Source organism: Salvia miltiorrhiza, chromosome 5, assembly GCF_028751815.1.
Source record: "Salvia miltiorrhiza cultivar Shanhuang (shh) chromosome 5, IMPLAD_Smil_shh, whole genome shotgun sequence".
Classification (NCBI taxonomy): Eukaryota; Viridiplantae; Streptophyta; class Magnoliopsida; order Lamiales; family Lamiaceae; genus Salvia; species Salvia miltiorrhiza.
Genome location: NC_080391.1, coordinates 42,062,243 through 42,088,564, shown reverse-complemented (window position 1 = coordinate 42,088,564; position 26,322 = coordinate 42,062,243). Strand labels below are relative to the sequence as shown.

At 40.9% G+C, this 26,322-nt stretch overlaps 2 long non-coding RNA genes across 2 annotated transcripts; both read right to left on the bottom strand.

The window, feature by feature from the left end:
- Window positions 1-450: 450 nt before the first annotated feature.
- LOC131024618 (uncharacterized) lies at window positions 451-1,499 on the bottom strand. The gene is made up of 2 exons (XR_009101952.1): window positions 1,220-1,499; window positions 451-691 (listed from the first exon to the last, which is right to left on the bottom strand). It is a non-coding gene; the product is annotated as an uncharacterized LOC131024618 (long non-coding RNA).
- A 9,980-nt stretch (window positions 1,500-11,479) lies between these two features.
- LOC131024617 (uncharacterized) lies at window positions 11,480-12,528 on the bottom strand. The gene is made up of 2 exons (XR_009101951.1): window positions 12,249-12,528; window positions 11,480-11,720 (listed from the first exon to the last, which is right to left on the bottom strand). It is a non-coding gene; the product is annotated as an uncharacterized LOC131024617 (long non-coding RNA).
- Window positions 12,529-26,322: the final 13,794 nt, after the last annotated feature.

The following is a 26,322-nucleotide window of genomic DNA, read 5'->3' as shown; positions in this document are numbered from 1 at the left end:
ATATATGTAGTGTCATGTATGCACATTTTTGGCGTAGTGCACTAATGGAAATCAACTACCCCGGGCAACATCCACGCTCTCTGCAATAGCCTATCGCTAGTTGTGCTTTGCCCAGAATGCCTTAAGAACTAGATAGACCCACTTGACTCTTACGCAGATATTTCACCGCAGTCACGGCTCCAACACTCGTTGTACTATTTTGGAGGTCGATGGCATCTCGTCTTTGCCCAAAGTTTACTTGTTGTCGCAGCCCGCAGACCCGACACTAGTGATAGTGGGGTACGAGTATCGATACGACTATTTTTAAAGAAATAAAAGATAAGAAGATCTAGGTGAACGTCATGCGGAAGCTCACGTCAAAACATGCTAAGGAAAATCTTATAAAATTAGCCCAAGGGTAAAATCGTCAACGTTGTCATAACTTTTTAATTATTAAGAATTTCACGAACAAAAACAAAACGCGTATAGTTCATTTTTCATAAGGAAGCATAATTTGCAGAGTATCGCAGCAAAAGGCGAACCGATTATATGTATGAAGACACATAACCGTGAGTGTATTGCTTGATCTCAAAAGAAACTAAGTAATTCAAACATCAAGACTCTATTATCATCGAGGCAAAATAGTAATTTAATTTACATCATTTGAAACTCTCCCCCATCAGCACCAGTCCAATCTCACTCCCAGCTTAGCCTGCACATTTAGAAATACATGCAGGGCGTGAGTACATAATACTCAGTGGGCAAATGCCGAAAAACAAGAAAGATGCTCTTAGAGCTATAGGTTTGGAACTTGCCACATCTCAGCAACACACAGAAATAAATTAGCATTAAAAGAATCTGTGCATGCAGTTTTCATAATTATGACATCATAAGTAAACGAATGAATGACAGCTGTCAAAGATCTCAACATGCATGTACCACATCTACAACTCATCATCATCAAAGGTACTGAGAAGTAGGCCTCCCTCTCAAGTACCGTGACCGGCCGACCCGAAGACGGCTCACAGTCACCTCTGTGCACAAAATCCCGCTTGTGGCAGGACCGAATTCGTCTCATCAGTAGAGGGTAACACACAAGCTCAACATCAAAAATTTGGCAAGTCAAACAGTTCTCAAATATCATTTATCTCAAAACATTTGTTAATCTCATAACATCATTATATCATTAAATCATTTTAGAAAGCTCGGATAATATTTGTATACTCAAAATATTGCCCACCTGAAGTCCTTCGCTTAATCTGGAAAGAAATCAGGCAACTTACTGCTTCGTCTCGCTCGGGCCTTCATATGTCATCATCACATCGTCATCGTCATCGAAGGTTCATGTGATAAAACAAACCTTAGTCAGAAACTCAAATTCTAAATCCAATCTCTTCTTTACTCTAACTTCTCACTCAACATCTATTTACCCGTTAAAACTCAATCCCTAGGTATACTCGGCTTCTAAGGATTCACACGTCCAATATTTGACTTAACTCTCAACTCGACTCAAACTTATAGCAAACAAGCACGTAAACAAGTATAAACACTTAGGCATATTAAAAACACACATAGTCAAGTCGAAAACAAGCTTTACACTGCACTGACTCAACTTTAAAACCTCACCAGACTCTGTACAGACCTCTCCTGGGGTCGTAACTCATACCAAAAAAAACCTCTTCGAGTCTAGTTTCATTTAAAAAAAAGTAGGATCAAAAACTCCAAGTATTTTAGGAGATATGACTGTTTTACTACAGTCTACCATATTCGGCAGTTTTTGGCAACCGAAAAGTTTGATTTTTGAAAAATAGTAAACGTTGTCAAAACGGTCTGAAATTTTGTGGGTACTTAGCTAAGACACTAAGGTCTCAACCATAAAAATTTGGGTTCCAGAATGCTAAGGAAAGCTACTGGAAACGATGACTCTATTGGCTACTCACCGAACAATTCGGCAGAATGTAGCAGTTTTTGTTTTACATTTTATAAAAATAGCAAACGAAGTCCAAATGACTTGAAATTTTACCGGTGTGCTCAAGACTCTCAAATATACCTACCATAAAATTTTCAGAGTGTTTGGGTATCAAGAACCCCTCGAAAACAGTAGGTCAGTGGGTCGTGAAAAACGACTCCGAAACATACACACAAGTAAACATGCTCAACTCAACAATTAAACAAAGCAAAAACACCAAAACTCATTTTAAGCACTTAAAGCACTTAAAAACATTCAAAAACATCAAAAACATCAAAATACTCGTAATACTCAATCTCGACTCTTTTCTTTCGTCATCCACTCAAATCTCATAGAAAACACATCAACGAACATATCTAACAAATTCTTCTCAATTTCATGCTCGAAAATTCTCAAATACTCAAATATGATCATTACATCATATAACTCATTATTCTCATATTTACTCTCTTTTTATCATAAAAACTATATTTATTACATTTTTATGAAAATCCATGTATCAACATAAAACTCTTAGCAAAACATGGATAAAATTCTCATAATGATCATAGAGCAAATAAACCTCATTTTGTCAAGCATCAAACTCACATCATATAAAACTCAAAAATCATACAAACTAAACTTAGCCAAAATTTTATTTAGCCTACAATAGACTTAATCAAAAATACAAAGACACTACAAACATGCTTAAAAACATATATCTCAAGCAAAAACACTTAAATAACACATAGACTAAAAAGTCCTAATTTTTACTAACTAACTCTTTGAAATTTTTACAAACACAAACCAATCTTTAATCTACTCCAAGATCCTTCATTTTTAACCAATTATTCTCACATCAAAACCATCAATTGACAAATAAGGGCATATATACACATAACCCTAAATTTTAACAAACTAACTCACATCAAAAACTCCAATTAACATCATATACTTAAATTAATCCATCAATCATTATCATCTACACCTCATAGACTCATTTATATCATCAATTCATCATTTAACTCATTAACTCAAAAGTTACCATTTTTAGGGTAAACTAACTTCCATCAAAGATTTCACATCTCAAGACACATATTTCACAACATATAACAAACATCAATATACATCACATAACTCTCATTTTTCACCCCCAAACAAGAAAAGAAAAAGAAAAATTTTGAAAGGGTGGAGACCCTATTTTTCGAAAATTTGAAGAAGAAAAGGGAGGGGTGATTTTCTTGCTCATCCTTCAAGAATACACTCACACAAACATCTTGCAAACAAGATTTTAAGAAAGACATGGTTACTTACCCAAGTTCTTACCAAAAATTTCTCACTTTCTCACTCTACTTTGGAGCTTCTTCTTCAAGGATTTTCTTGATCAATTGAAGGTAGATAGTGTTTAGGGAAAGTTTTAGAGTGATGTGAGGTGTTTGGTAGTATTTTGTTGGAAGCTTCGAAGCTTTGCTCTAATGGAGGAAAATGGTGGATGTGTGAGGTGAGGAAGATGATGAGTGTATGTATGTGTTGGGTGAAATTTTTAGTGAGGGAGAGAGGGGTGATGGCCGAAAATTTAGTGAGGGAGAGAGAGGTTTGGATTTTGCTAGATTGTATTTGATCTTGCATATCTTATGCAATATTTGATAATTAATGATCTTCTCTCTCTAATCTTTTCTCTTCTCTCTCTAATCTTTTCTCTCTCTCTCTCTAATCTCTCTCTAATCTCTACACTCTCATCTCCACTCTCTCATCCTCTATACTCTCAATCTCTACTCTCTTAATTCCATACTTAGTCATTTAAGCATATAACATATAGTATGGGAAAATTAAATAAAGTGTGAAGGGTGATTAGATAAAAATCACAAAACTATGGTAAAGTCACTCATTAATAAAATACCATAGTATAATTATTCATGTGACCAAAATAATGATCATAGCACTATTATTAGTGCACTCACTCAATCATAATATTCCTCTTCGTAGGAAAAATAATTTTAAAAATAATTATTCCCGGAAAAATTTTCATAAACCGGCGTCATTCGATTTCTCGATAAAAATAACCCATACTTGCTTTGGAAACTCAAACAAAATTCCAAATGCTAAGGTCTCGAATAAAAATCATAATAACTCGGTCACAGTGACACACATCACGAAAATCACATAATCGATCAGTCACGTAATTTCACATAATGTCACATTAAAGCAGTCGGCAAACACAAACACACTAGTCATCTCTCGGACCGACTCTTATCATCAGGGTTCTCACTCTTTCTTTCTTGACTCTAGGTCAGACTCATTATACCTATTCTCTTTAATAGGTCAGTCAAACTCTGATAACTCAGTATCTGCTAAATTTATTCCCGGCAGTCGGAAATAAAATAAAATCTCAACTCAATTCAATCAGCATCTCTTTCTCAGCTCATTTCTCGAATTTCATCATTCTAACTCTATCCTCGGTTTAGTCACTCGTATCTCTATTTAAAAGACAATCTGTCTTATCTAATCATAAAAAAAAAATAATCTCGCATCTCGACATCTCAGTTCTCTCATTAGTGTTAAGACACTATCTCACATCATAGGAAAAGTACGGGGTGTTACATCCTACCCCCCTTAAAAAAAATTTCGTCCCGAAATTTGAGTTATTCACCTTCGGGAAAAAGCTCTGGATATTTCTCTTTCATCTTCTCTTCAAGTTCCCATGTTGATTCTTCTTGACCGTGATGTCTCCATTGGATTTTCACCAAAGGAATCGACTTGTTCCTCAATTGTTGGATCTTCCGGTCCAGAATAGCATCAGGTCTCTCTTCATAGCTCAAATCTGGTTCCAGGGATACTTCTTCTTGATGAATGACGTGTTTTGGATCAAACACGTACTTTCTCAATTGAGAAACATGGAAAACGTCATGGACGTTCGCGAAGCTCGGAGGCAACGCTAGTTTATAGGCTACAGGGCCTACCTTCTCTAATACATCATAAGGTCCTATATACCTCGGTTTAAGTTTTCCTTTCACTCCAAAACGGTGAACTCCTCTAGATGGGGAAACTTTTAGAAAAACCTTGTCTCCCTCTTCAAAATGAATCTCCGTCCTTCTGGTGTCTGCATAAGATTTCTGACGATCTTGTGCCTCTTTTATTCTCTGTCGAATCTGTCTCACAATAGTGATCATCTCTTCTATCGCGTCAGGTCCAAGTACCTTTCTCTCTCCAACTTCATCCCAATAAAGCGGAGATCTACACTTCCTTCCATACAAGGCTTCGTATGGAGCCATGTTGATAGTTGACTGAAAACTATTATTGTAAGCAAATTCAATCAGGGGTAAAACTTGCTCCCATTGGCTTCCTCTATCAAGCACTACTGTTCGGATCATGTCCTCCAAAACCTGAATAGTCCTCTCGGACTGTCCGTCTGTTTGCGGATGAAACGCTGTACTAAAATTTAATTTAGTACCCAACTCTTTCTGCATGCTCATCCAAAATCGTGAAGTAAACTTCGAGTCTCGATCTGATGTGATCGTCTTCGGTACTCCATGCAATCGCACTATCTCTCGGATATAAATCTGAGCTAACTTGTCAGATCCATAAGTAATCTGAATCGGTATAAAATGTGCACTCTTCGTCAATCGATCGATGATTACCCAAATAGCGGTATTTCCTCTTTTTGACTTTGGCAGTCCTGTCACAAAGTCCATGGCTATATCACTCCATTTCCACTCTGGAATTTCCAATGGCTGTAACTTGCCATAGGGTCGTTGGTGTAACGCTTTCACTTGCTGACAAGCTAGACATCTTTCAACGAAAGACGCTATCTCTCGCTTCATTCCTTCCCACCAAAACTTCGTTTTCAAGTCCTGGTACATCTTCGTACTTCCTGGGTGTGCGGTATAAGGGGTGTCATGAGCTTCACTCATGATTTCATTCTTCAGCTCCTTTTTATCGGGCACACACAGTCTTCCCTCAAACAAAATGGCATTATCTGCCGCCTCTTGATAATTCTCCACTTTTTCAGTTCGAATCTTCATTCGTAACTTTTCCATCTTCTCATCCTCTCTCTGAGCTGTGACTATTCTCGTTCGTAAGTCAGGTGTAATGCTCAGTGCAGAAATTACTATTCCTGTCGTTTGTGGTGGTATTACTACCTCCAAATTCATCTTCTTGAATTCCTTGATCAGGTTCTCTTCTCGAGTAAGGAGAAATCCTAACTCTCCCTGATTCTTTCTGCTCAAAGCGTCAGCTACAACGTTAGCTTTTCCGGGATGATAATTTATCCCGCAATCATAGTCCTTCACCAACTCTAACCATCTTCGTTGTCGCATGTTCAGATCTTTTTGCTCAAAGAAATATTTGAGACTTTTATGATCAGTGTATATCTCACACCGTGTTCCATAGAGATGGTGTCTCCAGATCTTCAAAGCATGCACTACGGCTGCTAATTCTAAATCATGCGTCGGATAATTCACCTCGTGCGGTCGCAGTTGTCGTGAAGCATACGCTATAACTTTCCCTTCTTGCATCAGTACACAACCTAGACCATGCTTCGATGCATCAGTGTACACTGCATACTCTTTGTCCGCTTTCGGAACAGCTAAAACTGGGGCAATAGTGAGCCTCTTCTTTAGCTCTTGAAAATTTCGCTCGCATTCGTCCGTCCAGACGAATTTGACTTCTTTCTTTAGCAGGTGCGTCAATGGCTTAGCGATTTTTGAAAAGCCTTCTATAAAACGTCGGTAATATCCTGCTAATCCCAGAAAACTGCGAATCTCGTGCGGTGTGGTTGGCGATCTCCATTCCTGTACCGCTTGAACTTTCGCTGGGTCTACCTCAATTCCTCTCGCGGAAACGATATGGCCAAGAAAATTAATTTCTTTAAGCCAAAACTCGCATTTGCTAAACTTCGCATACAGCTTTTCCGCTCGTAAACTTTCCAACACGATCCTCAAATGCTCTTCGTGTTCTCGTTTACTCTTCGAGTAAATCAGGATATCGTCTATGAAGACTAACACAAACTTGTCTAAGTATTTGTGAAAAACGCGATTCATGAGATCCATGAATACTGCCGGAGCATTCGTCAAACCGAAAGGCATATCTATAAACTCATAGTGTCCGTATCTTGTACGAAATGCCGTCTTCGGAACGTCTTCTGATCGTATCTTCAGCTGATGGTATCCCGTTCTCAAGTCAATCTTTGAAAAAGTGGTCGCTCCCTGTAGTTGATCGAACAGATCATCGATTCGAGGTAACGGATACTTATTCTTCAACGTTACTTTGTTCAGCTCTCGATAATCGATACACAACCTCAAACTTCCATCCTTCTTTTTAACGAAAAGAACTGGTGCTCCCCACGGGGAAACACTAGGTCGAATGAAACCCATATCTAAAAGTTCTTGAAGTTGCAGTTTCAACTCTTGTAACTCAGCAGGGGCCATTCTGTATGGTGCTTTCGACGTCGGTGCTGCACCAGGCTCTAAATCGATCGTAAACTCGAGTTGTCGATCTGGGGGTAATCCTGGTAAAGTCTCAGGAAAAACGTCTTTGTACTCTCGCACGATCGGCACGTCATCAACGTTTGCCTTGGACTCGTCTCTCTGGTTCAGATATACAACGTACGCGGTTGTATCCTTCCTTCGCAAGAGCTTTCTTGCTTGCAACGCCGAGATGATTGGTGTCTTCTTCCATTTTCCCTCAATGCCAATGAAGGAAGTAGGTTCTTGGCCAGGTGGCTGAAAAGATATCCGTCTCTCCTTGCATTGTATCTTGGCATGATTCTCCTCTAACCAATCCATTCCCAAAATTATATCCAAGTGCCACATAGGCATCAATCTCAGGTTTCTAGCCTCGAGCTTAATCGATTCTAACTTAAATTCTAAGTTAGGGCATACATGCGAAACCGTAGTAGTTCTGCCTATAGGTGTGGTTACTCTTAGAGATTGTGGGGCAGGCTCTACTTTCAATTCTAAGGTATCGACACAAGTATGTGAGATAAAAGAATGCGAAGCTCCAGTATCAAACAAAACTACGATAGGCACTCCTTTCAACTCGCCTATACCTGTCAAATTTCTTTGATTATTCTCTGGTGCCTTCTGATCCAGTGCAAACACCCTCTGGTGTTGCTGTTGGTTTGCTTGCGGGGCTGGTGGTTGCCTTTTTGACTGACGCGGTCGATAGGCTTGTTGTTGTCGTTGTGGCGGAGGTAGCGGTAAGATTCCATCCATTGCTTTGAGTTGCGGCCTGAATTGGTTCGGTCGTCCTCCGTTCCCACTTTGCTGACGATTCGGACACTGGTTCGAGTAGTGTCCAACTTTTCCGCAGGTGTAACAGGCATTCTGTCCCATTTTACACTCTCCCAAATGGAGTTTATTGCACTTCGGGCAAGGCGGTAATCCTCGCGGTCCTTGAAAAACTGCTGCTGGGGCAGCTGGGCCAACATAAGGTCGTTTATCTCTGTTCTGGAATTGCGGTGGCGCATTCTGACTCTGCCACGGCTTCTTGGGACCTTGACTTCGGTCGTCCCATTTTCTCTTGCCCTTTTGGCTTTGTCCAAAAAAAGGATGATTTCCCGATTGAACATTCGGGTTTGTTTGTGGAATCGAGCCTTGACTCGGTCTCTCTGGCTGCATTGCCAGTTCCATGTCTAGCGCTCGATTTAAAGCCTCAGCGTAGGTTAGCGCACTCTGACTCGCTAAAACAACTCGTATCTCTTGCTTTAATCCGGAGCAAAACAGTTCTGACATCTTTTCATCTGTATCCACTCGATATGGAGCATATCGAGCCAAATCGCAAAACTGTCGGTCATACTCAGCTACCGTCTTACTCCCTTGCTTCAAATTTACAAACTCCATCTCTTTCTTCTTTCGATAGCTTCGGGGAATGTATTTCTCACAAAGAGCTTCTTTGAACTGCTCCCAGGTAAGAGCTGCTATCTGCTCCTCGTTCATCGTCTTCTGCTTCGCTTCCCACCAGAAATCTGCGGATCCCTTAAGTTGATACGACATACACATGAGTCGCTCAGCGTCATTACATCGAAGGAATCTAAAAATTCTCTCCATACTTCGAATCCACTCCTCGGTTTCAGCGGGATCTCCTGATCCATTGAATGTTGGTGGATTTTGTCGCAGAAAAAGTTCCTCTACCCTCCTTTCTTGTTGTGGGGGAGGTGGTGGCGTGGGATCTCTCTGCTCCTCTTCCTCCTCTTCTTCTCGATCTATGTTCCTTCTGTTCCCCCTTCTTCTCGGAGGCATACTAAACAGGAAAAGAAACATATAACTATCGGCCTCAAAACTAGCCGTTCGTCATAAAAAAACAAACAAGCGATTTCTGTTTTTCTCACTTCGCTTCTATATCTCGTTTGAAAAACTTAAAACTCTCAAAATTCTCGTCTACTCAATTCTTCGTCTATCATCGATCATTATTCTCATCAACCTCTATTTCTCGTTTATCACTATGCATCAGCATCATCATTCTCAAAGCTCTGATAAGGAAAGTAAAACTCACTAATCATCAACATCTCAGTATATATATATATAGGGAAAATTGCCTCTCTCTCGAGGTCTTTTACAAAAGTAGGATCCTATATACAACGGTCCTATTACTAAAATGATGCTCTAGCTATACAAGCATCATAGGTACTAAGCACCTATAGATATATGCTATCTACATATACACACTATACTATGCCTCTCTACATATATATATATATCAACTATGCATCTATACATACAAGCGCGTCTACTAAAACACGATCACCAGTCGTCATCTCCTGCAATCCTGCTCGTCACCTCGTCATAATCCATGTCCTCACTCGGCTCCGTCTCCTCGTCCTGCTCTGCCTCCTGACTCCCGTACTCGTCAATCAGTCGATAGACGCTGTCATCACTCGGCTCGTCCTCAACGTCAGTGTCCATCATCGGTCCAAAAACCGGCACCTCGGGAACAGGTACCCATGTCTCGGCTCCATCGGCTGTAGTGTGACGCTGCAACGGCTGAGTCCGTCCGTATCCGACCGTCATCTCTGGAGTCTCCTCATCCGGGTCCTCCTCATCACTGTCAAGAAGTATGGGCCGAGAACTTCCCTCCTGGGCGTCTCGGGACGGTGGGTATAAAATCGAATGCATGTATGTCTGAAAGGCTAAAGTGCCAGGCTCAGGTAGCGGGGCAACCCTCGGATATGGATCGAAGGGGACATACTGCATCTCAGGCTCGATGGAAACAATCGGCTGTGCCGACTCAACAGGTGGAAGTGGCGAAGATGCCGTCGCCGGTGTCCAATCCCAAGGCGGTAACTCGGCACTGGGAAAAGGAGTGAGTGATAGAAACGCAAACGGGTCATGCTCTACCACTGGAGAATATGTCTCAAAGATAGTCGGCTCGGAAACAACAGGCTCAGATAGAACTGGCATCTGATCAACTGGAGGTGGAGGTGCAATCGGAAACGGCTCATCGGGAAATGGGGGCACAACAAGTAGCTCCCTTCCCTGGGCTGATCCATCTAGCTGTCCATACGGCGGTGGAGGTGGCTCGTCAAAAGCAAAATAGCGGTGGCTCAACGTCGCGATGAAACCACGAAAATCGGCGCTCACTAACCGCCCAAACTCAGTCCTCCTGATATACTGCGGCACCAGCGAAGCCGCCCAGTCTTGCCATCCGAATGGCAACTGTGGAATCAGGTGAGTAATAGCCTCAGCCTCGTCTATCCCATGGGCACTAGCCTCCAACCATCGTCGGTGATAGTACGCTAGAAACTCCCCAAGAGTATCGCCCTCTCGCAGTCCAGTAGTCCTGAACCATCGGCGCATCGCCTCACTGTATCGTCTCTGTATCGATGCCTCCTCTTGACTCTGCATCCTGTAAAATATCACGTTCATTAGAAAATGGATACGAAACTTACTTGGTACATCTCAATCAACAACATACTCGTCCTCGTTGGATATGGTGGGGCATCAGCTATACTAGCCTCAACATTTCTCCTCATATTCCACATCAACTGCCTCATATCAGATTCCATCCTCTCAAACAATTCCGTCATCAAAACAATTCATAACTCATTAGTGAAACAAACTCAACTTTCAATCAAGAAAGCGACAAGAAACAACATCACTTCTTACCTCGTTTAAGCCGGAGGAGATGGGGTGCTGGGGTTTCGTTTCAAACTAACTTTCTCAAATTAGTCTAAGAATTCAAATTAGACTAATACTCAATTTTAAAAGAGTAGAAGCAATCAAGACTCTCTCAAACTAGCCTAAGAATTCAAATTAGACTAGTACTCAAGTTAAAAAGATACCAGTAATCAAAGGTTCAACTCAGTCAAGCAATAGACTCAGAGCAGATGACCTGCTCTGATACCACCCTGTCGCAGCCCGCAGACCCGACACTAGTGATAGTGGGGTACGAGTATCGATACGACTATTTTTAAAGAAATAAAAGATAAGAAGATCTAGGTGAACGTCATGCGGAAGCTCACGTCAAAACATGCTAAGGAAAATCTTATAAAATTAGCCCAAGGGTAAAATCGTCAACGTTGTCATAACTTTTTAATTATTAAGAATTTCACGAACAAAAACAAAACGCGTATAGTTCATTTTTCATAAGGAAGCATAATTTGCAGAGTATCGCAGCAAAAGGCGAACCGATTATATGTATGAAGACACATAACCGTGAGTGTATTGCTTGATCTCAAAAGAAACTAAGTAATTCAAACATCAAGACTCTATTATCATCGAGGCAAAATAGTAATTTAATTTACATCATTTGAAACTCTCCCCCATCAGCACCAGTCCAATCTCACTCCCAGCTTAGCCTGCACATTTAGAAATACATGCAGGGCGTGAGTACATAATACTCAGTGGGCAAATGCCGAAAAACAAGAAAGATGCTCTTAGAGCTATAGGTTTGGAACTTGCCACATCTCAGCAACACACAGAAATAAATTAGCATTAAAAGAATCTGTGCATGCAGTTTTCATAATTATGACATCATAAGTAAACGAATGAATGACAGCTGTCAAAGATCTCAACATGCATGTACCACATCTACAACTCATCATCATCAAAGGTACTGAGAAGTAGGCCTCCCTCTCAAGTACCGTGACCGGCCGACCCGAAGACGGCTCACAGTCACCTCTGTGCACAAAATCCCGCTTGTGGCAGGACCGAATTCGTCTCATCAGTAGAGGGTAACACACAAGCTCAACATCAAAAATTTGGCAAGTCAAACAGTTCTCAAATATCATTTATCTCAAAACATTTGTTAATCTCATAACATCATTATATCATTAAATCATTTTAGAAAGCTCGGATAATATTTGTATACTCAAAATATTGCCCACCTGAAGTCCTTCGCTTAATCTGGAAAGAAATCAGGCAACTTACTGCTTCGTCTCGCTCGGGCCTTCATATGTCATCATCACATCGTCATCGTCATCGAAGGTTCATGTGATAAAACAAACCTTAGTCAGAAACTCAAATTCTAAATCCAATCTCTTCTTTACTCTAACTTCTCACTCAACATCTATTTACCCGTTAAAACTCAATCCCTAGGTATACTCGGCTTCTAAGGATTCACACGTCCAATATTTGACTTAACTCTCAACTCGACTCAAACTTATAGCAAACAAGCACGTAAACAAGTATAAACACTTAGGCATATTAAAAACACACATAGTCAAGTCGAAAACAAGCTTTACACTGCACTGACTCAACTTTAAAACCTCACCAGACTCTGTACAGACCTCTCCTGGGGTCGTAACTCATACCAAAAAAAACCTCTTCGAGTCTAGTTTCATTTAAAAAAAAGTAGGATCAAAAACTCCAAGTATTTTAGGAGATATGACTGTTTTACTACAGTCTACCATATTCGGCAGTTTTTGGCAACCGAAAAGTTTGATTTTTGAAAAATAGTAAACGTTGTCAAAACGGTCTGAAATTTTGTGGGTACTTAGCTAAGACACTAAGGTCTCAACCATAAAAATTTGGGTTCCAGAATGCTAAGGAAAGCTACTGGAAACGATGACTCTATTGGCTACTCACCGAACAATTCGGCAGAATGTAGCAGTTTTTGTTTTACATTTTATAAAAATAGCAAACGAAGTCCAAATGACTTGAAATTTTACCGGTGTGCTCAAGACTCTCAAATATACCTACCATAAAATTTTCAGAGTGTTTGGGTATCAAGAACCCCTCGAAAACAGTAGGTCAGTGGGTCGTGAAAAACGACTCCGAAACATACACACAAGTAAACATGCTCAACTCAACAATTAAACAAAGCAAAAACACCAAAACTCATTTTAAGCACTTAAAGCACTTAAAAACATTCAAAAACATCAAAAACATCAAAATACTCGTAATACTCAATCTCGACTCTTTTCTTTCGTCATCCACTCAAATCTCATAGAAAACACATCAACGAACATATCTAACAAATTTCTTCTCAATTTCATGCTCGAAAATTCTCAAATACTCAAATATGATCATTAACATCATATAACTCATTATTCTCATATTTACTCTCTTTTTATCATAAAAACTATATTTATTACATTTTTATGAAAATCCATGTATCAACATAAAACTCTTAGCAAAACATGGATAAAATTCTCATAATGATCATAGAGCAAATAAACCTCATTTTGTCAAGCATCAAACTCACATCATATAAAACTCAAAAATCATACAAACTAAACTTAGCCAAAATTTTATTTAGCCTACAATAGACTTAATCAAAAATACAAAGACACTACAAACATGCTTAAAAACATATATCTCAAGCAAAAACACTTAAATAACACATAGACTAAAAAGTCCTAATTTTTACTAACTAACTCTTTGAAATTTTTACAAACACAAACCAATCTTTAATCTACTCCAAGATCCTTCATTTTTAACCAATTATTCTCACATCAAAACCATCAATTGACAAATAAGGGCATATATACACATAACCCTAAATTTTAACAAACTAACTCACATCAAAAACTCCAATTAACATCATATACTTAAATTAATCCATCAATCATTATCATCTACACCTCATAGACTCATTTATATCATCAATTCATCATTTAACTCATTAACTCAAAAGTTACCATTTTTAGGGTAAACTAACTTCCATCAAAGATTTCACATCTCAAGACACATATTTCACAACATATAACAAACATCAATATACATCACATAACTCTCATTTTTCACCCCCAAACAAGAAAAGAAAAAGAAAAATTTTGAAAGGGTGGAGACCCTATTTTTCGAAAATTTGAAGAAGAAAAGGGAGGGGTGATTTTCTTGCTCATCCTTCAAGAATACACTCACACAAACATCTTGCAAACAAGATTTTAAGAAAGACATGGTTACTTACCCAAGTTCTTACCAAAAATTTCTCACTTTCTCACTCTACTTTGGAGCTTCTTCTTCAAGGATTTTCTTGATCAATTGAAGGTAGATAGTGTTTAGGGAAAGTTTTAGAGTGATGTGAGGTGTTTGGTAGTATTTTGTTGGAAGCTTCGAAGCTTTGCTCTAATGGAGGAAAATGGTGGATGTGTGAGGTGAGGAAGATGATGAGTGTATGTATGTGTTGGGTGAAATTTTTAGTGAGGGAGAGAGGGGTGATGGCCGAAAATTTAGTGAGGGAGAGAGAGGTTTGGATTTTGCTAGATTGTATTTGATCTTGCATATCTTATGCAATATTTGATAATTAATGATCTTCTCTCTCTAATCTTTTCTCTTCTCTCTCTAATCTCTCTCTAATCTCTACACTCTCATCTCCACTCTCTCATCCTCTATACTCTCAATCTCTACTCTCTTAATTCCATACTTAGTCATTTAAGCATATAACATATAGTATGGGAAAATTAAATAAAGTGTGAAGGGTGATTAGATAAAAATCACAAAACTATGGTAAAGTCACTCATTAATAAAATACCATAGTATAATTATTCATGTGACCAAAATAATGATCATAGCACTATTATTAGTGCACTCACTCAATCATAATATTCCTCTTCGTAGGAAAAATAATTTTAAAAATAATTATTCCCGGAAAAATTTTCATAAACCGGCGTCATTCGATTTCTCGATAAAAATAACCCATACTTGCTTTGGAAACTCAAACAAAATTCCAAATGCTAAGGTCTCGAATAAAAATCATAATAACTCGGTCACAGTGACACACATCACGAAAATCACATAATCGATCAGTCACGTAATTTCACATAATGTCACATTAAAGCAGTCGGCAAACACAAACACACTAGTCATCTCTCGGACCGACTCTTATCATCAGGGTTCTCACTCTTTCTTTCTTGACTCTAGGTCAGACTCATTATACCTATTCTCTTTAATAGGTCAGTCAAACTCTGATAACTCAGTATCTGCTAAATTTATTCCCGGCAGTCGGAAATAAAATAAAATCTCAACTCAATTCAATCAGCATCTCTTTCTCAGCTCATTTCTCGAATTTCATCATTCTAACTCTATCCTCGGTTTAGTCACTCGTATCTCTATTTAAAAGACAATCTGTCTTATCTAATCATAAAAAAAAAATAATCTCGCATCTCGACATCTCAGTTCTCTCATTAGTGTTAAGACACTATCTCACATCATAGGAAAAGTACGGGGTGTTACACTTGTGGCCAAAACTCCCTAATTAACTAGTGATCAATTAATTAACCAAGTTGTTACAACCTTATTGGAATCTAACCTAGTGTATTGGGAATATGCTCTTACAGTTGTTATGCCCAAATTAGACCTCTCGAGTTAAGTGTTCATGCTTAGATCATCTCGCCCAAATCAGAATATAAAACTAGCTAGACATAAAGTAAATAGCAAAAGCAAAAGACATGATTAAAGTCAAACTGAAAATACTTAAAGAAATAAAAGTGTGCTTACGGCCAAAAGGATCAGAAAGTGGTTGTCAGCACCAACGCACGATTCTTGGAACAGGATTATATAGATAACCACAAGTCTAAGTCTGAGATTGTCCTTCAAGAAATCGAAGGCAATGGACAGGCGATTCCATCACCCCAGCCAAGTGTGCAAGTGAATGCACCACAGGATACTGCACAAACCATTGTCACAGCTGTACCACCACCGCTTCGTCGTAGTGGGAGGGTTGTAGTTCAACCCGATCGATTTATGTTCTTGGGAGAATCTTCGGATCTTCTTCCTGTTAATGAACAAAAGGATATCGACCCTGATAACTATAGACAAGCGATGAAAGATCAGGATGCAGATTCTTGGTACGACGCCATGGTTTCTGAAATAGAATCCATGACTGCTATGGGTGTATACGAGAAAACTGAACTACCTGATGGCTTTGAGGCTATAGGTAGTAGGTGGGTATACAAGAGAAAGCGAGATTCGGATGGCGAAGTCGCAGCTTTTAAAGCTAGACTGGTGGCGAAAGGCTATACCCAGGAACAGGGTATAGATTATGATGAAACTTTTTCGCCGGTTGCCATGCTTAAGTCTATCCGAATACTCCTTGCCATAGCAGCCCACATGAACCTTGAGATTTGGCAAATGGATGTCAAAACCGCTTTTCTAAACGGTTTCCTTGAAGAAGGAAGGGACATCTATATGCAGCAACCCGAAGGGTTTGTGAAGAAGGGCGAAGAGCATCTTGTTTGGAAGTTGAAGAAGTCCATTTATGGACTTAAGCAAGCTTCGAGGTCATGGAACAAGCGTTTTGACGAAGTGATTAAATCCTATGGATTTACTCGCTGTGAAAACGAAAGTTGCGTGTACCGTTTAGATGCCGATGGTGACGTGGTTTTCCTTGCACTTTATGTAGATGATATCCTCCTCATTGGCAACAATGTTGAGCTATTATCGGACATAAAGAAGTGGTTATCCGAACAGTTTCAAATGAAGGACTTAGGAGATGCAGCGTACATCCTGGGGATCAAGGTTGTCCGTGATCGCCAGAAAAGGATGTTGAGCTTATCTCAAGCGACCTACGTTTATACTGTGATTGCTCGTTTTAGCATGCAAAATGCCAAGAAAGGCTTGCTACCTTTTAGACATGGCATTCCTCTGTCTAAGGACATGTGTCCTAAGACGCCTAGTGAGGTTGAAGAGATGAGGAAGATACCCTATGCTTCCGCCGTAGGTAGCCTCATGTATGCAATGCTTTGCATGAGACCTGATATTTGCTATGTCGTTGGCATGGTTGCAAGATATCAGTCGAACCCTGGACCAGGACACTGGACTGCGGTAAAGCATATTCTCAAGTACCTGAAGAGGACTCGAGATTATAGGCTAGTTTACCAGTCAGACAGTCTATCTCCTTTGGGTTACACCGATTCGGATTTCCAGGCTGACCGGGATGAGAAGAGATCTACCTCTGGATATGTGTTTACCTTGGGAGGTGGAGCCGTATCATGGCGGAGTGCAAAGCAGAAGTGCATTGCAGACTCTACCATGGAAGCCGAGTATGTAGCTGCTTCCGAAGCTGCTAAAGAGGCTGTATGGTTCCGGAACTACCTCTTGGATCTAGGAGTGGTACCTAATTTGCCTAAGAGTATCATAATTTATTGTGATAACTCGGGTGCAGTGGAAAATTCTAAGGAACCCAGGAGCCACAAGGCGACCAAACACATAGAGAGAAAGTACCACATCATACGAGAAATCGTAAGCAGAGGAGATGTGCTAGTTGAGAAGATTAACACCTTGGAGAACTTAGCTGATCCTTTCACGAAGAGCTTACCGCAAAAGGCCTAGAGAAGCATGCTCGAGGGATGGGGCTGCGGTTGATGCCACCCACTTAGAGAAAAACTTTCAGTATAAGTGGGAGAAGAAGCAAAGAGTGAAGTGGATGTTGTAATAGCTAGTATTTAGACACATTGTATACTGAAAGTTTTGCTTTAGTATAAGTGGGAGATTGTTGGATTTGTATACTGAAAGCAAGAACGTTTTATGCTTGTATACAATGATTCCTGTTTTCACTATTTAATCTCCTATCTGATTGGGTTCATGATTGCATATGTATGTTCTTTATCTCTATATAAGTAGATTATATGGTGTGTTGTAGATCACAGAAGACCATATAATTGGATTAACCTTAAGAGATATAATATGATCACAACCGAAATAACTCTAGGACAAGTTATTGGTTTAGGTTGCGGTATAGATGGAAGTAGTTTGTCTTGACTACTTATCTATACTGGTACGTAATACGTATTGATAGGACCACAGTGAGATATATTCTTCTATCTGACTTAAGTGAAGAATTAGAGATCTCGGTGACTTATAAGATCTTAATACTAATAAGATGTCAGATATATATATTGATTCGTCTATCACTTTGACTTACTATGAGCAAGAGTTATATAGTAACTTGAGTACTCTGTATCTTGGGTGATAGCAGTTAATATATGATATCTGATTATCTGTATTGGTACTCGTATCCGTATAGGATAATGACATCCCCTTAAGGAGCTCAATAATGTTTATTGCGCTAAACCCTGCAGGTTGATTAAGTTCAGGTGCAATAATAAGGTTTGAGTGGTACTGCTTAAGGATTACAAAGAGATTAATTAATTTAGGTTGTCAGAGCTCTAATTAATTGATGGATGTCGGATATTTTAAATACGAGGATTTAATAAGTCTAAATACAAGCCCCGACTCATCACCGGTAATAAAGGGGTAAGTCAATATTGGTTCTCTAGTGGAATGAACTAATATTTATAAATTAATTATGGTCTGGGCTGACCATAGATAAATTAATTTATTTGAGGCCCATCTTTATTCCTTGTATTTGGTCCCTGGACTGGCCCAAAGTCTCCTAGCCCAGAAAGGAACAGAAATCGTCCCCTACCCTAAAACTGGCGCCTCCTCCCTCTTTCTGTATTATTAAATACAGCTGTCAGCTCTCAGGAAATACACACTGATAATTATTAGAGTTTGAGAATTGAGAGGAGGCGCAGGAAACTGTGGGAGCTTTCTGTCTTGGGTTTTCTCACAGTTCGTTGTCCATCCAACGGTGAGACTAGAGCGGGATACAGTCTAGAAGATCAAAACTGGAGTCGTTCGATTCGATCATCAATCATCTGTGCATCCGATTCACAAGTAAGTAAATCCTAACACCTGTGTGCAGCTGTTAATTCATAGGAGCATGTTAGGATTAATCGTTGTATGATAGATTAATAATAATCCAAGAAACGATCATCGGGCAAACGAAACGTTAATTCAATTTAATATTCCTTCAGAAGCTATCACGCCGGGCCATGAGGTCCATCTGATTCCAAATGAAGGCGGTGGCGTCAATCTTCTTCTTGTGCAAAGCACACCACAACAGGTAGACCTCCGAAGAGTTAACTTTGTTTGCCTGCTCCTTCCCGAAGATGCAAAAGGCAAAGAACTTGTGCAAAAATCCCAGCTCAGCATCCTTGAGGAAACCACTTCGAGCACCCTGGGCGGTCCAATTGTCAAACCCAATGAGCTCGCGCCATGCATCCCGAGCAACCCAACTCGCGGGCTTATTCTTCAGCTGTGTAGGAGGAAAGCCAAAAATCTTCTTCATCACCCGGTAAGTGAGGATGATGGGCCTATCAAGAAGACGACAATGAAGCTTCTTTTTGTCTGCTGTGAGTAACAAGGTACTGAGAAACTACAAAGTCAATGGCTCTAGTCCGGGATAAGACGTTTTGGCGTACATGAAGATGCCCAGATGTTGAAGATACGTCTCAACTTTCCTGTCCAGCTTCAAAGTCCGTAGTAAAGGCCATTGCAAAAAGCGGGGTTGTGTAATTGTCTTCTCCTTGAGTTCTTTGTATCTAGTATCTTCCCATGCTTCAAAGATGGCGAAAGGGGTGCCATAAAGGTGTCGGAGGTCCTCCCATGGTGTAGGAGGACGAGGAATGAGAGCCAAGGTGTCTCCGTCATCAGAATTGGAATTAGAGGCGACGACTGCCCGGTGCTTATGACGACGAGACATGGCGACGAAAATTGGAGGTGGTGAGTAGGCGGCGGTCATAGGCGGGCAGTGGCCGCAGGGGACGACAGTGGCCATCAGGCGGCTGTGGCCGTGGAAGTCCAGGCGGTGAAAGGCTCGGCGGCGGTGGCCGCGGAGGTGCGAGGGAAATGGTGGATCTAGAAGTTGGGTGGTAGTGGGGGTGGTGGTGGTTTGTGTCGGTGGTTGGTGGCCTTGGAAAAGGAAAAAAAACGGTGGTAAAGGTGGGTGGTGAGGGGTGGCGGACGGTGGTGATGGTGATGGACGGTTGATTTATGTTTAATTGTTCTTAATTTGGGGGTTTGCATGTGCTTATTTTGAGTTAAATATCCTGGAAATTGGTACGTTTATGGGTTTGTTTTATGCTTTGCAGGAGATTCTGATTTTATAGATGGAAGAGTGTTATGTTGGAGATTTTGGGTTAGAATTGCGTACTTAGGCGCAAACTGGTGTCCAGAGCAGAGCTGTGCGGATAGGTCTGCATCAGAGCAGAGCTGACTTCCATAGTCAGAGCTGACCATCTCCAGAGCTGAACTTCACTATCAGAGCTGAATTCTCCAGAGCAGAACAAACCTACCAGAGCAAAGCTAGAACTCGACAGAGCTGAAGCTCAGTCACCAAAGTCAACACAATTCCAGAGCTGACTTCCAGCTCTGCCTACATCACCAGAGCTACCAACACTATTCCAGAGGTGACTTCCAGCTCTGACTAAACTTTCCAGAGTCGCCTACGTCTCCAGAACTGTCGTTACTTGCAGAGCACACTGCTAGCTGGACTTTTCTTTAATTTCATGATGCTTATCTTTAAAAGTCCAGTTTTGCAAAGTCTTTTTTATGGTAATTAGGGTTGAAAGGAAGTTTATAAAAGGGGCTTGAACGTGAATCAAGAAATACATCTTCTGCCTCCGTGTAACACCCCGTATTTAGTTACCTTACAATAGTATCGAAATACTATCGAGAGTTAAAGACTAACGGACTATAGTCGTGAGGAAGTTATCGATGGATGGTGATATGAGTAAGATAGAGATGTTATGATATTTGTGAATGATGTTAGATTGAGATGGAGATGTTTGTTTTCGAGTTGAGACGAAGAACGAGAGATAGAGTTGAGGTAGTAATTGAGAATTTCTATAGAGAGGATTAAGCTAGAATGACCATTAGATTAATGGCGAGTGATGATCTGTTATAATGTGATAATTTTGTGAGTTATTTGTTTGATGTTATATGATTTATATGTTACGTGCGCACTTATGTTATTTGAGTCAGTATGATTTTCAAAATCTTGGCTTATATGATTTTATTGCCGTCGCACACCCCTACACTCACAATCTTATTTATAATTCCTTTTCCCACATGTGTGATTAGCCGGATGAGACTTACTGATTAAGGGGAGACAATTCACTATTCACGCATTTAATGCTTCTAATCCTTTGGGATAAGAATATTGTTAAAACCGAAGCGTCTCTCTCTCTCCGTCATTTCTCATCAGTCTCAGCCCTTCAACTTCTTTTCTCTCTCTCACGATTTTTCTCTCTCTCCTCCATTGGAGACTAAGCTCAAAGCTTCACCAGTCACCACTGAGACCAAATACTCCGCTAAATCTTGCCTTAAACACTTTCCACGTTTGTTTCAAGAAGATTTGTTGAATTCTAACCGGAAGAAATCGAGAAAAGACGTCTTTTTCTTGAAACTCTTTGCGTAAGTGTTCTGTTTTTGGAGTCTAGACTTGTGTGAGAAGTATGTGGTGATTTATGTGAGTTTTAAGATGTTTTAAGCATGAGAAACTTCCCCTTCTTCCCTTTCTCTTCAGTTTCGAAAAATTGGGTTCATCCCCTGTAAAAAAAAATCCTTCTTTTCTTAAAACCGAGATGAAATGTGTTATATGTGTTGTTCTGTGTGTTATGTGATGTTTTGAAGTGATTAGCATGTGTTTTACAAAATTTAGTCTTGAGCATGAGTTTTTGCAAACTGAGTCTGGAGATGGAGTTTTTACAAAATGAGTTTGATATGTGATTTTGGGAAAAATCTGTTTAGTGAAGTCTTGTATGATGTTTTGGTGTGGAGTAAGGATGTATGAAGGAGTAAATGTTTTTGATGATTTTGAGTTTGTAGAGTTCTTGAGTGAGTTATGTTGATGCATGCTAAGTTTTGATGTTTTTGAGTGTTTGATGATTTTTGAGGATGACAAAGTTGACGAGTTTTTCGAGTTGCTCTTTAGGGCACTGTTCTGCCTTGAGCTTTGTTCTCGAACCGAGAAGTCATTTCTCGGGCATGCCAGAGAATTCGTTTTCCCGCTGGCATGCCAGAGAAATCGTTTTCCCAAGTTTGCCAGGGAAGATGTTTTCCCGGGGTATAACAGAGAATTCATTTCCTCGCTGCCCTGCCAGCGAGTCCTTTTCCTCAGAGTTCGATTCCTCTGAGCGTGATTCCTCTGAGCGCGATTCCTCTGGAGTTCGATTCCTCTGAAGTTTGATTTCTCTGGAGTTCGATTCCTCTGGAGTTTGATTCCTCTGGAGTTCGATTCCTCTGACGATCGATTCCTCTGACGTTTGATTCCTCTGGCGACAGAGAGTTCGCCATTCCTCTGGCATTTCTCCGCTGCTCTGCCAGAGAGTTCATGTTTTCGCTGCCCGGGCAAGTTGATTCCTCTGCCCTGGCAAGCATTTCTCCGCTGTTTCGCCGAGCTACCCCGCTCTACTCGACTGAGTTTTTCCACTCTGACCACCGAGCATTCCTCTGCTCTGGTCTCCGAGTCAATTTGTGTCTGTTCACTTATGACATGTTTTGTTAAAGTATTTATGCATGCTTATGTGCTTGATTGCTTTTAATCTAGCCTTCTGAGCGTTATGTTGAGAATAAGATTAGATTTTGTTTATCTTAGAGTCGAGTGATTAGAAGGAGATAAGCTGGAGAATAGATATGAGGAGTGTTTTATAGGATTAAGGTTAAGCTTTTTGTGAGGAAGTTTCTAACATATTCCTCGCAACTACAGAGACCCGTCGAGGACGCAAGTAAAGATCTCTCTGAGATACCACCTGCAACACGCCAAGTTACTACAGGTGGGTAGTATGTTGAGAATATGATGAGTATGAAATTACCGAGTTTTCTAAAATGAATTATTGATGTTATGAGCTTATCAAATGTTGAGTTAAAATGATGCTTATGAACTGTTTGACTTGCCAATATTTCTAATGATGAACTTGTGTGTTACCCTCTACTGATGAGACGAATTCGGATCCTGCCACAAGCGGGGTTGTGTACACAGAGGTGACTGTGAGCCGTCTTCAGGTCGGCCGGTCACGGTGCTTGAGAAGGAGGCCTACTTCTCAGTACCTTGATGATGATAATTTGTAGATGCGGTACATACTTGTTGATTATTTGTCTGCAGACACTTTTATATGATGTTTGATTATGAAAACTGCATACACAGCCTCTTTGACGTTAACTTAATTTTTCTGTGTATTGCTGATGTTATGGCAAGCTTCAAACATATAGCTCTAAGAGCACTTTCCTTGTCTTTCGGCGCCTGCCCACTGAGTATTATGTACTCACGCCCTGCATATATTTCTAAATGTGCAGGTTAAGCATGGTCGGAGGATGGCATGGTGTTGGCAGGGATCGTTGTTTCGAGTGATCACCTTTTGATGCTTTTCCGCCTCTATGGCAGCATGATGTTTTTGAAGTCATTCTTGGCTTAGTTAAGAAATATACTCTCGGCTATATGTCTCCATACATATAGTTCGATCACCTTTTGTTGTGTAACTCTGTATATATATATTAGAATCCTTGTACATGTTTGAACTACGACCTTTTGTTTATGTTAACCCAAAAAAAATTCCGATGCTTGACCTTTATAGAAATGCCAATGTTTATAATCTAGAAGAATGTTAAAATTGTTACGAGTTGTTTACGCTTCCGCACAAAGACGAGATTAGTTTTCCCGCCTTCGTTTCCTACTTTAATTTAGTCGTATCGATACCCGGTCTACGCTATCAATGGCTAGGCAGCGGGCCGCGACAGAGTGGTATCAGAGCAGGACGTCTGCTCTGAGTAAGTTTCCTGACTAAGCCGAACTTTGTTAGCACTTATCCCTAAAAAGAGTCCTAGTCTAAAATTGAATCTTAGACTAGTTGAGAGTTTTCTTGGAAACAACACCCCAACACCCCATCTCCGCCTGCTTACCGAGGTAAGAGTTATTGATGTTTTGATGTTCTTGATGTTTTGATGTTTTGATGTTCTTGATGTTTTGACGTTTTGATGTTCTTGAAGTTTTGATGTTCTTTACTGCTTCTATGATAAGTTTTTAAGCTTGTATCTACTAATGAGTTAACGAATTGGCTTAATGATGGAAATGCTTGAAGAGATGGAGTATGACATGAGGCAACACTTGTCCCTTTTATGGGGAGATTTTGAGGCTAGTATAGCCGTGGCACCACCGTACCACAAGAGAACGAGATGCAGAGTCGAGAGGATACAGCGACGCAAAGGCAATATCGCGAGGCGATGCGCAATTGGTTCAGGACTACTGGGCCTCAAGAGGGTGATACGCTCGGAGAATTCCTTGCGCGTTACCATAGTCGCTGGATGGAGGCTACATCTTGCGGCATCGGCGAGGCTGAGGCCATTACGCACTTGATTCCGCAGCTCCCTTCGGAGTGGCAAGAATGGGTAGCTTCCCTAGTACCCCACTACATCTTCCGGAATGATTTCGGGAGCTACTTGGGCGCCGACTTCCGCGGGTTCATTGCAATGATTAGCTACCGCTATTTTGCCTTCGGCGATCCACCTTCACCGCCTTATGGGAACCTAAATGGACCAGTGCCAGGAGGAGCAGAAGAGGCACCTCCACTGCCAACAGAGCTTTATCCAACTATTCCTCCACCTCCAGCTGATCCTATTTCTGTTACGTCTGAACCTATTGTCTCAGCGCCGATTGCTCTTGAAACTTTTTCCCCTGTGAGGGATCATGATCCATTCTCATCTTTAACACTCATGCCATTTCCCAGTGCAAATTTCCCATCATGGGACTTTTCTTCGGTGACGGCACCTTTGCCATTACCGCCCTCTGAAACAGCACCGTCTGTTGTGGTTGCTGAGCAGCCGATTGTTTTCACTGAGCCGATTGAGATTGTGCCTTTCAATCCATATCCAAGGGTTGCTCCTTTGCCTGAGCTGGGCACCTTGGCTTTTCAGACGATGATGCACGCGATTCTGTTTCCGCCATCTCGAGATGCCCAGGAGGGAGGATCGTGACCTGCACGACTTGATAGTGATGAGGAAGATTCCGAGGAGGAAACTCCTGCTATGACGGTTGGCTACGGTCGGACTCGGCCACTGCAGCGGAAGACTACCGCTACTGGCGAGGAGACATGGGTGCCGGTTCCCGAAATGCCTGTCTTCGGGCCAATGATGGATACGGACGTAGAGGATGAGACTGATGAAGATAGCATTTTTCGCTTAATCGACGAATACGAGGATGAAGAGGCTGAGCCGAGTGAGGGCATGCAAGATGCTGAAGAAGAGAGTGGAGCGCCCGGAGCTGATGGTGGGCGATGATAGTGCTAACTAGCATAGATGTTAATATGCCTTTTGCGATGCTTGACTGATGTACATAGATGAAATAGCATAATAGTGCGTAACTATAGATGCCTAGTACGTATGATGCCTGTATAGATGGAGCATCATGATAGTATTAGGGATTGTTTTGATGTACATAGATCCCAACTTTTGAGAAAAGACCTCAAAGAGGCAATCTTTCTATGTATATATGCTTACTTGATGTTGATGTTGCCTGATTTGTTGATAATGCTGCTTGACTAGATGAGTGATAATAGAAGTGAGTGACCAACAAATGAGAGTTTTTAAATGATGAGAAATACAATAGAGTAGAGGTAAAGAGAGTTTACGTTAGAGGAGAAGAGTAAGATGAGATGAGAGCACTGAGATTTCTGCGCCAGAGCGGAAGCGAGTCCGCTGGCGAAGCGATTCCGATGGCGAAGTGAGTCCGCTGGCGAAACGAATCCTCTGGAAAAGTGATTCCTCTGGCGAGACCGTTCCTCCGGCTTTTTGATTTCGCTGCACTGACTAGCGATCCCGCTGACGAGTGATCCCGCTGTTGAGCGATTCCTCTGAGGAGGGATTCCTCTGCTCCGATATGCTGTTTTCTCTGATGGACCATGCCCCTCTGACTTGATATAAATCGTTTCTCTGCACTGCACTGCAGCATTGAGAGTTTGGTTCCGAGGTTGATATGAATTTTCTTTTCTTTATAGCATGCCTCCGAGAAGGCAAAATCGAAATCGAGTAGAAGAGGAGGAGGAAGAACAGAGAGATCTTACACCACCACCTCCACCTCCTCCACAACAAGAGAGGAGAGTAGAAGAGCTCTTCCTCCGACAGAACCCACCTACTTTCAGTGGAGCCGGAGACCCCGCTGAAACAGAGGAATGGATCAGAAGT